Source organism: Brachionichthys hirsutus, chromosome 6 (assembly GCF_040956055.1).
Source record: "Brachionichthys hirsutus isolate HB-005 chromosome 6, CSIRO-AGI_Bhir_v1, whole genome shotgun sequence".
NCBI classification, from domain to species: domain Eukaryota; kingdom Metazoa; phylum Chordata; class Actinopteri; order Lophiiformes; family Brachionichthyidae; genus Brachionichthys; species Brachionichthys hirsutus.
Window position 1 is genome coordinate 8511790 of NC_090902.1, and position 11158 is coordinate 8522947.

The window sequence follows — 11158 nt, forward strand, 5'->3', positions numbered from 1 at the left end:
CTGACTAACCTTCCTATCCACCGGCCTCTGTGTGTGTGTGTGTTTCATTTTTATTTTTTTTTGCTGGGGAGATTCAGTGACAACACTGCTGACACATCAGTTCCTGTAGACAGGAGTTAATGGATGAGGGTCAGCGCCATGGGGAGACAAGCCGCTCCATTAAGACCGAAGAGGTAATGACTGACCTCTGAGGTCGACGGGGAAGCGTCGAGGCTTTTCAAAGCTGCACGAAAAGCGTGGTTGCTCACATCCAGCCATTTCCCCCAGTTCTATTCCTACATCAGTAGGCATTTACCGGTAGCTGATTGTTGCTGTCGTGTTAAACAGCAACGAAGGCAAAGCGGAGGTTCGCTGTTGCTCCGCCTCTTATCTGGCGAGCAGAAAACATGCAAGGAGGCGGAGCTGAACCGGTGGGGGGGGGGGGTAGTTAGCAGCTAACTCAAAGAAGAAGAAAGTGATCTGAAACTGTTGTGATTGGGGAGACAAGACTGGGTGGGACCCCTAGAGCCCAACTGTCATACAACAGGGAAGCTAAAGCAGGTTACACCGGATGATGTGTCCGATGTGTTAACAGTAGTCCCTGCCAAGCTATGTAAAATCAAACACTGGGGTCACACTGCGCTTTTCTTCAATGAAAATGAAAAATTCTGCAACACTATCGCACAATCTCGGTATGAAGGGTCTGCAGTTTAAGAGACGTAGGTTTAAGCTTCATCCACTGCCTCACTCTGAAAAACGAGATGTACGGGAATAAAATGGCAAAGATATGAGATAAAGTTGGATGGTGGAGGGGGGAGTAAGAGGATAACATTTACCCCCCCAGGGTAGTGTGCAAGACAGTCGAGCCTCTGTGAATGTTACATTTGCCAAACTCCTCTTTTCCTCTGCAGACTCCATCATCTGACTCTTCTGCTCGCTCCTCGCCGACTAATTTACATACTCCAACGCTTCTTTTCCAAATTGAAGAGTCACGTGGAAGATCCTTTAACACGTTATACGGCTTCATCTATTTTGGGAGACGTGTATTTTTGCTCGTGACATAATTTTGTGCTCCTCTGATAGGTCTGGCCTAAATTTCCAATGGATTCTTTGAAAGCAATGCAACTAAAGAAGTACCGGTAAGAGCGGTTTAAACTAAGTAAACACCTCCCCGTGTCCTCCAGTCTGTCACTCCTTTTTCCCTTACTGCATGTCCCCCTCCTTCACCCTTCCCCTCCTCCTTCACCGCCCTCTCTATGCTCTACTTTGTGACGATGGCCCTGCAGCAGCCTGCTGTCCCAGTGGGAGCTGCTGGCAATGGGAGTCTTCTTGGCCCTCTGCCCCACCATCATCCATGAGTCTCAACAGGAGGCCCGAAAGACTACAGGCATTAGCACTGAATGCCGGGGTTCAGAGGCCGAACCAATCTGGCCCCTGAGCTGCATGGTGATGTCCCGGCACTGCATGCTTTACAACAGAGCGAGAGCGAAACACCACACATATGTGGCGCCGCACACGTTGCACCAAAATCAAAGCCGCGCACTGCCTTCGATTAATGGCGTGTGTGTGTGCGTGTTCTTGGGGAGGAGCGGAGCTGCAAACAAATGAGCTCATTATGTCTCGTGCATGCACACTTGCACCCACGCAGCGGTAAAACACAGCATTGAGTTTCTGTGCATGCATTCCAGCGCCCCTCCCACTCTTCAGTCTCTCTCCGTGGCATGAGCCCGGCAAAGGTCGGGAATCACACTGTGGGATCAAAAGGGACGCACTTCCCAAATATGCATTGTTGGAACCCCCCCTGTATAGTCTCTGAAGGGAGGGGGGGGTCACACCGGCGTCCTGGCACCTGTTCCACATGGAAAGCTCAGGGACACGCCCTTGTGCAGCCATCATAAGTTCTGAGTGGGCTTGGACACACTCGTGTGCGTGCATGTGTTTCTATTTGCATGCTTGCAAAAAAGGGATGAACAAATGTATCCAAGTCCAAATGAAGTCAGTACTTTGCTGTGAATACACCCATCTGTCCCACAGGCATCCAAAAGGTGTGGCTCGAGTTGTTTTCTCACATTGTGAACCAGAAAACCGTGTTGAAAGTGACAAATTTCACAATTTGCATCCTTAAAATCCTCAAACCGATCTGGCTATTTATACTTGGGTAGAATCAGGATCGGCATTTCACAGAGTCCTTAGCTTCAGATGAAGCTGATGATTCTGGCTCCGACTTGAATGCCATTATCAACCGACTTCTCCCTCGAACCCGAATCTGAGAGGTGTAATAAATAAATTGAACGTGCGACACGTGACGAAGGGTCAGAGCAGTCGATCACGTCACTCTGAGATAACCGGAGCTCAGCACCGACCGGCTCTTAGTGGGAAATGAAGCATGTGTCTGTACCTTGAGCGGCCTAAATCTGCCAATCGGCATTGGTCATAGCGCTCTGATAGTCATGTATTATGCATAATATTTCAATTCACAACCACCCCTGATGCGACGCTCCCTGGAGGTGAATCGGACAAGAGCGAATTTTGTCTCTAAATCAAAATGTAATTTTGTTTTTGAGTGCCACTCATGAGGTATTACCAGCACAGGGATACGGGAAGGAGAAAGAGAGAGGAGTGATTAAAAGCATCCGGACAGAAAGGCTGAATGAAACAATGCATACCTGCAGCATGCGCAATAGTCCTTTAAAATTAGATTTAAACTCTCCCACCCACTCAGCATTGCATTACTTCAGGTCAAACCTGAATAATACCCACGGGAGGCTCATGAGCGAGACAGGAAGAGATGGTATTTCAAATTTCATCCACCCAAAATGAAACACCTGGTCCTATATTTGATCCAACCACCACCTTCAAATACTGAACTAATGACGTTAGGATTCTTCCCCCCCCCCCCCCCATCTTAAATCCCTTCCCTCTCCTCATCTTCATTGCTTCATAGAATTGGCGTTTGGTGTTAAACAACAAGCCCTTCATTTAAAACATGCCTAAAACGCCGGAGAGTTCCGGTCTGCATCGTTTGGGAGGGAACTCCTCATGGATGGATGGATGGATGGATAATAAAACAAATGGAAAAAAAAGAATTTTTTTTTTCTCTGTGACTATTGTGATGGTGCATCTCTATGCTTATTCAACAGGTTTATTGATCACCACAGCTGCCCATAAGACATATTGCAGGCTCTGCGTTGGCAGCTAAAATCAGCGCTGGAGAGAATGTGTTTCTATCCTGTTGGGAGGTAATTAGAGGCCAGTCGAGTCCCGACTGTCACCCCCTTGTCTCTTTTAGTTCATCGACCCCATCCCAAACACCATCACCTCCACCCCGCTCTCATGACAGAGAGATTTCACGTGTGCATTTTGTCTGCTTCAACCCCCGTGAGTAGCAAAGCTGACGAAGCCTGTCCAGTCAGATCAACATGATGTTCTGTTCAGCTTTTCAATCACGCTCGCTCCAGGCAGAAGGACTGCGCGTGAGGCGGTGAGAAAATTCAGACGTACATGACAATCCCAGTGGTTGAAAATGTGGGGACGACAATATCTGGAATATTCTCATTTGCAGGAACATTGAGGTCACCCATAAAGAAACATGGGAATTGATTTATTTTTATTTTTTATTTCTCACTTTAAGCAGGAATATACAAAATATAATAGATGACGGATTTTCCTAAAATCTGGTGGGAGATTCGGACCGTTTAATTTAATGTCGATACGAAACAGGATTTTATTCTGAAAAGGCTGTTTTGACGAGAAAGCGTTTTAGTTTCTTCACAATAGAGTGGAATGCATCGCTTTCCTGCCACAAAGCAGTCGTAGAATTCAGGCACGCTATCTGAAATTCCACGTGCACAACCCCCCCCCCCCCACACACACACACACAAATAAACCTTGGAGAGTTGATAAAGCTGTCATTGCTACCAGACCAACAGCTACTGTGTTTACCTCCCTGCCCTCACATTCATATTGACTCGTCATTCTCCATCTCACAGCAGAACGATGCACCTCCTTAGCAGCACACCTGTTATTCCATGCAGCCTGCGTTGGAGCTCTGAGCAGCACACCTGCTATTCCATGCAGCCTGCATGGGCCTGCGTTGGAGCTTTGAGCTGTCCCTATACCTGCAGACCTCTCACCGGTGATTTCTGACAGACCCATCATGACTCATGCTTGTAACAGCACATCTGGTGCACAGTTAGCGGAGCTGTCCTTTAATTCCCGTCATCAAAGGCAAGCGAGGAAACGAACACAGCACAGCACAGCACGGCTGGAGAACTGGTGCAATGGCTGCTAACCAAACAGAGAGGAATTGACATAATCTTGGATCATTCCATGCAAGAGATATAAATGGAGATGATCTAAAAACCTTTTTTGTTTGAATGCATTTTAGCCCCCCCCCATCAAGTATTCCATTAGTTTGTTCGCCCCTGAAGACAGCAAATACTTATTTCCCAGGGTTGCCGACTGAAGCAGGACACATTTTCAGATCGGTGAGGGAAGACGCCGCTGCTGAGGAGCTCTGTGTTCAGAGGGCACGATCGTGTAATGTGATGCTTCAATCCAGCGCTCTCACCCCTGAGGGGGTGAGGAGGCAGGAGGGGGGGGGGGGTGCAGCCGGGGCTAAGAAGGGTGGAGGAGAGTGAGCTGCGGCTTTACCGGTAATGTCAACACCTCCGGTCAGAACGTCTCCCCCACCTAACTGGTTTCTGACGAAGCCGGTCCTGCAATCAGCAGCGAGATGCAAAACGTGAAGCTGTCGTGGCTGGCTAAGGTGACACGGCCTCGGGAGTCGGGAGAAAGGCCGGCTCACAACCTGCTGGCTGCTTCGTTGCTTTACGCAGAGGTGTTTCTCTATTCCCAAGAATATACAGTAAAACGTCACCGGGGCAACGCCTGTTCCTTCTGTGCTCAGAGGCAATAAATATATATATATATATATGCACACGCGCACACACACACACACACACACACACACACACACACATGCAGGAGCAGGACGGACAGATAATCCGCCACGAGTTCACTTAAATCTTTACTCACACGTTAATACATGTTACTAATTACACAAGCCTGACAACAACAGCGTGCCCCCCCCCCCCACACACACACACACACACGCCCTTTGACTCACACTCCCACACTACGTAAGACCACTCGAATGGCATTATGATGATGTCATCACCGTTGCTAATAAAGTTCCACCTGTGACGACACACTGTTCAAGATGCAGCGAGGTGGATGAGAGGGGCTGGTGGCGCGTTATTGCGCATCCCGTGCGCGCTCTGAGGCGTGAGCGCAAATCTCAACGTGCAAAAACCCGGTCGCGGTGAGGTCTTACATGAGAGACTTACCCAAACTACACTTTGATCCCCATCTTGGTCCGCGATGTGTGTTCGATGTCAAATCAATAGAACCGCAGCTCCAGATAATCCCACAATCAGCCTCGTTCAACTGGTATCAAGCGCAGGAGTGGAGCCGGACTGGTCCGGAGCCACAGCCCGACAGAACCCGGAGGATGGAACGTGGACCTGTCAAACGCGTCTCGCTCCGGGGGGGGGGGGGGGGCTCCCAGCGGACACAGTGCGCCGTGACGAGGCGCGTCTCTGAAGGCGTGGCGAGCGTCCTGCGCCACGGAGACACGGCCGGCCGCACAGCACATCCACACGCGTCCACGGAGCAAGTGATTACACGGAGGAGAGGGGACGGGGGCAACTACGAGCGGAGCGCCGTGATCAAATAGGCATAATCCAACTTCCGCTTTTGATTTTCAAAATAAGACATTTCAAAAATATTTAACCGCTGTTTTCTATTATGGACAACAACAAAAAAAAGCAAACAAAAGCAACAATGCTGCTTTTTATCTAAACCGACTTTTAATTAATCAAGATTTCAGTCAGAACTAGAATTTTAAGCAAACCTCCGCTAAGCAGCTCATCCCACACCTATAATTAGATTTACACTGTCCACATGGTGATCTGGATCATCACAAAAAGGTTCTAAATGGTTCTTCGTATCTTTATACACCAACCGTGAAAAGTAAAAGTGAATCAGAGTTGATGTGTATTATTAACTGATCTTTGAATCCATAAATGGAGTTTTCAATGTTAAAATGGAATGTTTTTTCCAAACCTCATTCTGGATCAGATCCAGAAGACATATTGCATGATAGTGCATATCGGACCACTTTATGCCTGTGATTTTTGGTGTGTGACTTGAATGCATATTTTACAAGATATGATTCATTCAGTTTTTTTTGTATCCAGACTGGTATCCAGATCGCTTTATGAATTTGATGAAATAAAAAAATGCTTGTCTGACAGGCCATCTCATTGTCAAAGCTTCAGACCAGCAAGGTTATCTTGTCGTTTGCAGATTACAGTCGTACTCCTCCATCTCAGAATATGTAAATTAGCATATGCTATTTAGATCCGGAATGTTTTTCCATTAAAAACGTTGTTGATTATTAACATGAACGTAATTTTAAAATGACAATGAAGAAATGTCCAAACTCTCCCTACCGAGTCGGGATGAGATGGTGAACAGATTGGCTCATGGAGTTGGGTGTAGCTTCATATTACATTGGCTGTTGGAGGGAGTAATTAATTTGAAGGGGGAAGAGTAAGAAGGGAAGGAAGAAGAAGGAGAGCGGGATAATTAAGTGGATGAGATGCACAGGTCCTTACTGGGCCAGGAGGAGCCCTGTTCGAGTAACTGTCCCTGGAGCTTTGATGCCTGCTGCTGGACAGGATAGGTCTGACACTGCAGCACAGAGCAGAGATAAAACCACACACACGCACACACATGCACACCCACACACACGTACACACATGCACACACATCATCATGCTGAACAATTCTATTTTTATTTTTAACATTTCAATACACAAAGAAAAACGAGTCAGTGGCTTGCAACTCTGTTTGCACAATGTTTTTTCTTTGTGCTTTCAAAACCTGCGTGACTGGAATGATCGCTGCACACACGGATCCACAGCAAAGACCGATATGTCAGTAGTACGTGTGCAAATCAAGAAGTGCAGCTTTTCAAAATCAGCAGAAAACAATAGCAGCGGTGGTTTAACAAATCTACGCTGGATGCACTTTAATAAACCAGTGGCAGAAACAAAGCAGTCGGTCTAACCTTGTATTTCTGTTGCTGTTGTTGTGGCTATATCTGTGTGTCCGTGAAAAAGACGGGAGCCATAACAGACATGGAGTCAGTTTATTGCCACTGTTTTCAGCCAGATGTACGGTGGCCTTTTGGAACAGTTCCACTTTCAGTTCCCGGATTGCCATTCTCTAATGAAAGATCATCAACATGCAACAAAAGGTCGATCTATTCTAAACAGTCTCTCGTGTTCACCTTGTGTCCTAACCTCAAACAGTCACCCAACCCGAGCGCCTCGCCATGGCGCTCCATTCTGAACTGAGATGTAGTTGGCATTGGATGAAAAAAAACAACTGTTCCACTGAATGTGGTTTAAGGTTTTGCAGAATCGGTCAATATTTTCATCTGGAAACAGGATCACCAGAAAGACGAGTGGTCAGATGTAATAAAGGGTCAGGTTATAAACAGGAGATCGGGTGAGGGAAAAACAACCGACAAAGTTGGAACAGAATATATTGCAAATCATCTTTGCCATCAGTTTATTTTTTTAAATATATTTTAAAGCCACATAACAACAACAACAACAAAAAACTGACAAGAAGAAGATTGTATTAAACTTATACCTGTTAGCTGTCTCGACAATTAACCAAAGGCCAGAAGTGTTGGTGCTTTTTAATGATCTAGCGTTTTCCCCTACAAGGAGGAAGGAGTCCTCTGCAGTGTGACAAATAACACACACGACGACACACTCATACAATCGCGCTGACTAGGCCTTCATATGAGGAAGCATGTGGGAAACGTAGAATATGCTTGAGCTGCTGAGGCTAGTCGGCCAATAAGATGCTCGGCAGTCTTTTTGCTCTCTCACTTCCTCTCCTTCCCTTATTGTCAGTCCCTTGGTTCAGTTTGTTTTGTGTGTGTTTGTGCTGTCGTTTGAAGCCTCTGCAAATGATTACACAACACAGAGATGTACTCTCCGTCCACATGTGAGAAGGGCTCCTATAGGAGTTTTCAGAAATTCTCCTCTTGCACAGCAGAGAAAGCAGATGCATGTTTCATAACGCCTCTGCTCGCCACTCTGATGTTACACGGAGGACTATAAATGTTGGCACCACCTGTTTAAACCGGAACGTTTGCATGCTTTATTTTTCATTTTCAACATCCGCATGGAGCCCGTTTATTTCTGCTCGAAAAGGATTTCTCAGAAAACTAATGAGTAGATTTTGATTAAATGTTCTGGAGAGGCAGAATATGATTTCAATGTTACCAAAAATGTCAAACTAATCCGTAATCCATAATTCTCTGCTGTGTAGTAGATTTTATGAAGAGGCGGAGGTTACGTGATCGCTGGCGTTTCTTTGTCCGTCCGTTAGCAAGATAACTCAAACATTTTTGGACGGATCTTGATGACATTTTCAAGAAATATTGGGAATGTTACCAGGAAAAGATGATTAAATTTTGTTTATTATCCACAAGAGATCCTGGATTCTGGATCACTTTGAAATTTGTATTAACTTTGCAATAAATGGAGCTTCAAAATGTGTTCCTCAAATATCTCAGTTGATTATTGACCAATGTTTAATTTGACACAATCATGTAGGGTGGAGGCCTCTATCTCACCAACAAACGTAATCCGGATCAGATCCGGATTGCGGATACTGTCGCGATCTGAATTTTCCCATTTAATTATAATGGAGGGTTTTTCAAAAAAATCATATCTAGTAAAACATGCATTCAATTCACTAACCGAATATCAAAGGGGGCTCGATATGCACTATCACGGAAAATGTTTTCTGGATCTGAATCAGAATGAGGTCATGAAAAATTATGACTATTTAACATCTAAAAAACCCCTTTAGATTTCAAAAATCAACTCCAATTCAGTTTTACTTTTCATGGTTGGTGTATAAAGATGCCAATAATAATTCAGAGCCTTTTGGTGCTGATCCAGATCACCATCTGGATGGTGTGAATCTAATTATGGATGAGAATGAGCTGCTTGGTGGAGGTCTGCGCTCTCTGAGTGCTTTTCCAGTTTAAGATATCATCTGAATCTGTGTCTGCAGACAGCAGCTTCTCACTTGGCATGTGGCTCAGCTCGATCTCATTTCACCACCTCTCTCACATGAGAAAGTCGCGTCTTAATATTTAATACAATACATATTTTAAAAATGTTACAAATATACAATACAAACAAAAAACCAAACACGCGTATTCTTTGCAGAAGCGCGCAATGGTAAGCGTTCATTCTGGTTGCTGCTTTCAAACTAAAAATGTTTTTGCTCAATTATACGCATACAATAAATAACACCCTCGTTGCAGCTTCATCAAAAGCTGTTGCTTGGTCCTGGTGTCATGGAGCGTCAGCCCAGAGACGCGCTGTTAATAAACTTGACAATTACAGATTGAATCGAACCTTAACAGCCAGTGAAGGTGAGAATATTGCAATCGCAAGCACAACGCGATAAAGATGCTGTTATATGCAGACGGCTCCATAACGAGTACCGAGTGACCCTAACACCTTTGATGCCATCTCCCAAAATGTTAGAAGACACTTTATATTGGGTTATTTTCACTCTTTGTTCTTTTATATGCTTCTGACTTAGCTTTGCTTACCGTTGCAAGAGTTGAAAGATCTTTTCTGTCTGTCATTTGTTGGTCCTGCTGAGACTTGTGAAGAGTGCAAGCAGACCAAAATGTTGCTAATGCCAGATCCAAGTCTGACCATCCATGCCTCATTTCCCCAGGCACCTCTCTGTCTCCCTGGGTGAATAATGCCCCCCCCCCCCCCCCCCACCCCTCTCAGAAGACGAGGGATGAACTGAAAGATGCAATAAAATGATAGCACTCTGTTGTGGTGGTCGGGGAGGAGAGGGGGAAGTTGTTTAAAGCAAACACGAAGAGCGGATTGAACAGAAAAGTCAGAATTCTGCATCCGTGGTCAACATGAAGTAGTAGGACAGTATGAGGTAGAGGTACCGACACAACTCAGGATGCAGGTTTGTGTGGTGAATACTTTGTACTGACAGACAAGGCAGATCAGCCTTTATACCAACGTAGCACCAAATGCAGCTTTTACACTCAGTGATGTAATAAATGATGATGACAAAAGCTAAATTGAATCGCCTCCATTAGCTGCTGTCATTATGCCCATAGGACAAACGCAGTTCACAGTAATAAGGCTGGCAGATTTAACAAGCCTCTTGAAACGGTGAGCCACGCTGGAAATGATAGTGAGCTAATCACTAGCTCAATGGGATGCCTGGAAGGCTTTTAGTTCCACAGACTTGCTATCTGATGGCATGAACTACTAGTAAGAGAACGATGGCATGGACAATCTGTAATCTAAAATGTGACATCCCAAAATTGTCCATGTAATATATAATTTATTTAAAGGTGTTGCTAACGCTGATGAATGCATCCACGCGTGTGTGTGTGTGTGTGTGTGTGTTTGATGGGCTTGGACAAGGCTGCAATGCCTTCAGTTTTCCTTCTACACCTACGCATGTTGTAACCCGAAGAGAGAGTGATGACAAGCATCTATTAAAAACAAACACTGTAACAGCAGCGCCACCCCATCTGAAAGGAAGACGTAATTACTGCCATTACTGCCGTGCACAGTCGGCCTGGATGTCAATCTCATGCTGAGATTTCAAACAAGGGTCGTAATCCCTCTCATGTTTGCTGCAGGGCTCCCGGGGCGAAGGTATCCGTCTGTCTTTAGCGTGTCCAAGATAGAGCTTCTGGGATGGGCTTACATGCCTCCCTGTAATTCAGGAATTAGCCGGCTGCAGAGGATTACATGGACACACAGGGGTGTGTGTGTGGGGGGGGGGGGAACGCTCTGCCAGAGGGCAAAGGGCTTCCGATTTGTTCTTCTTGATGCTTGAATTTTCTCAGTTTACAATAGCAAAATTCTAATAACCTAAGTCACATATTAATCCTTACGATACAAATAAGCGCAAGCTGCATTATTTAATAGCTGCAAAGAGGGAAACTGAGCCTGCTTGTTAATCATGCAGCCTCTTTTCTGTTGCTTGCCTGTTAACGCAATGTTTTTGAGGCACACGTGGGCTT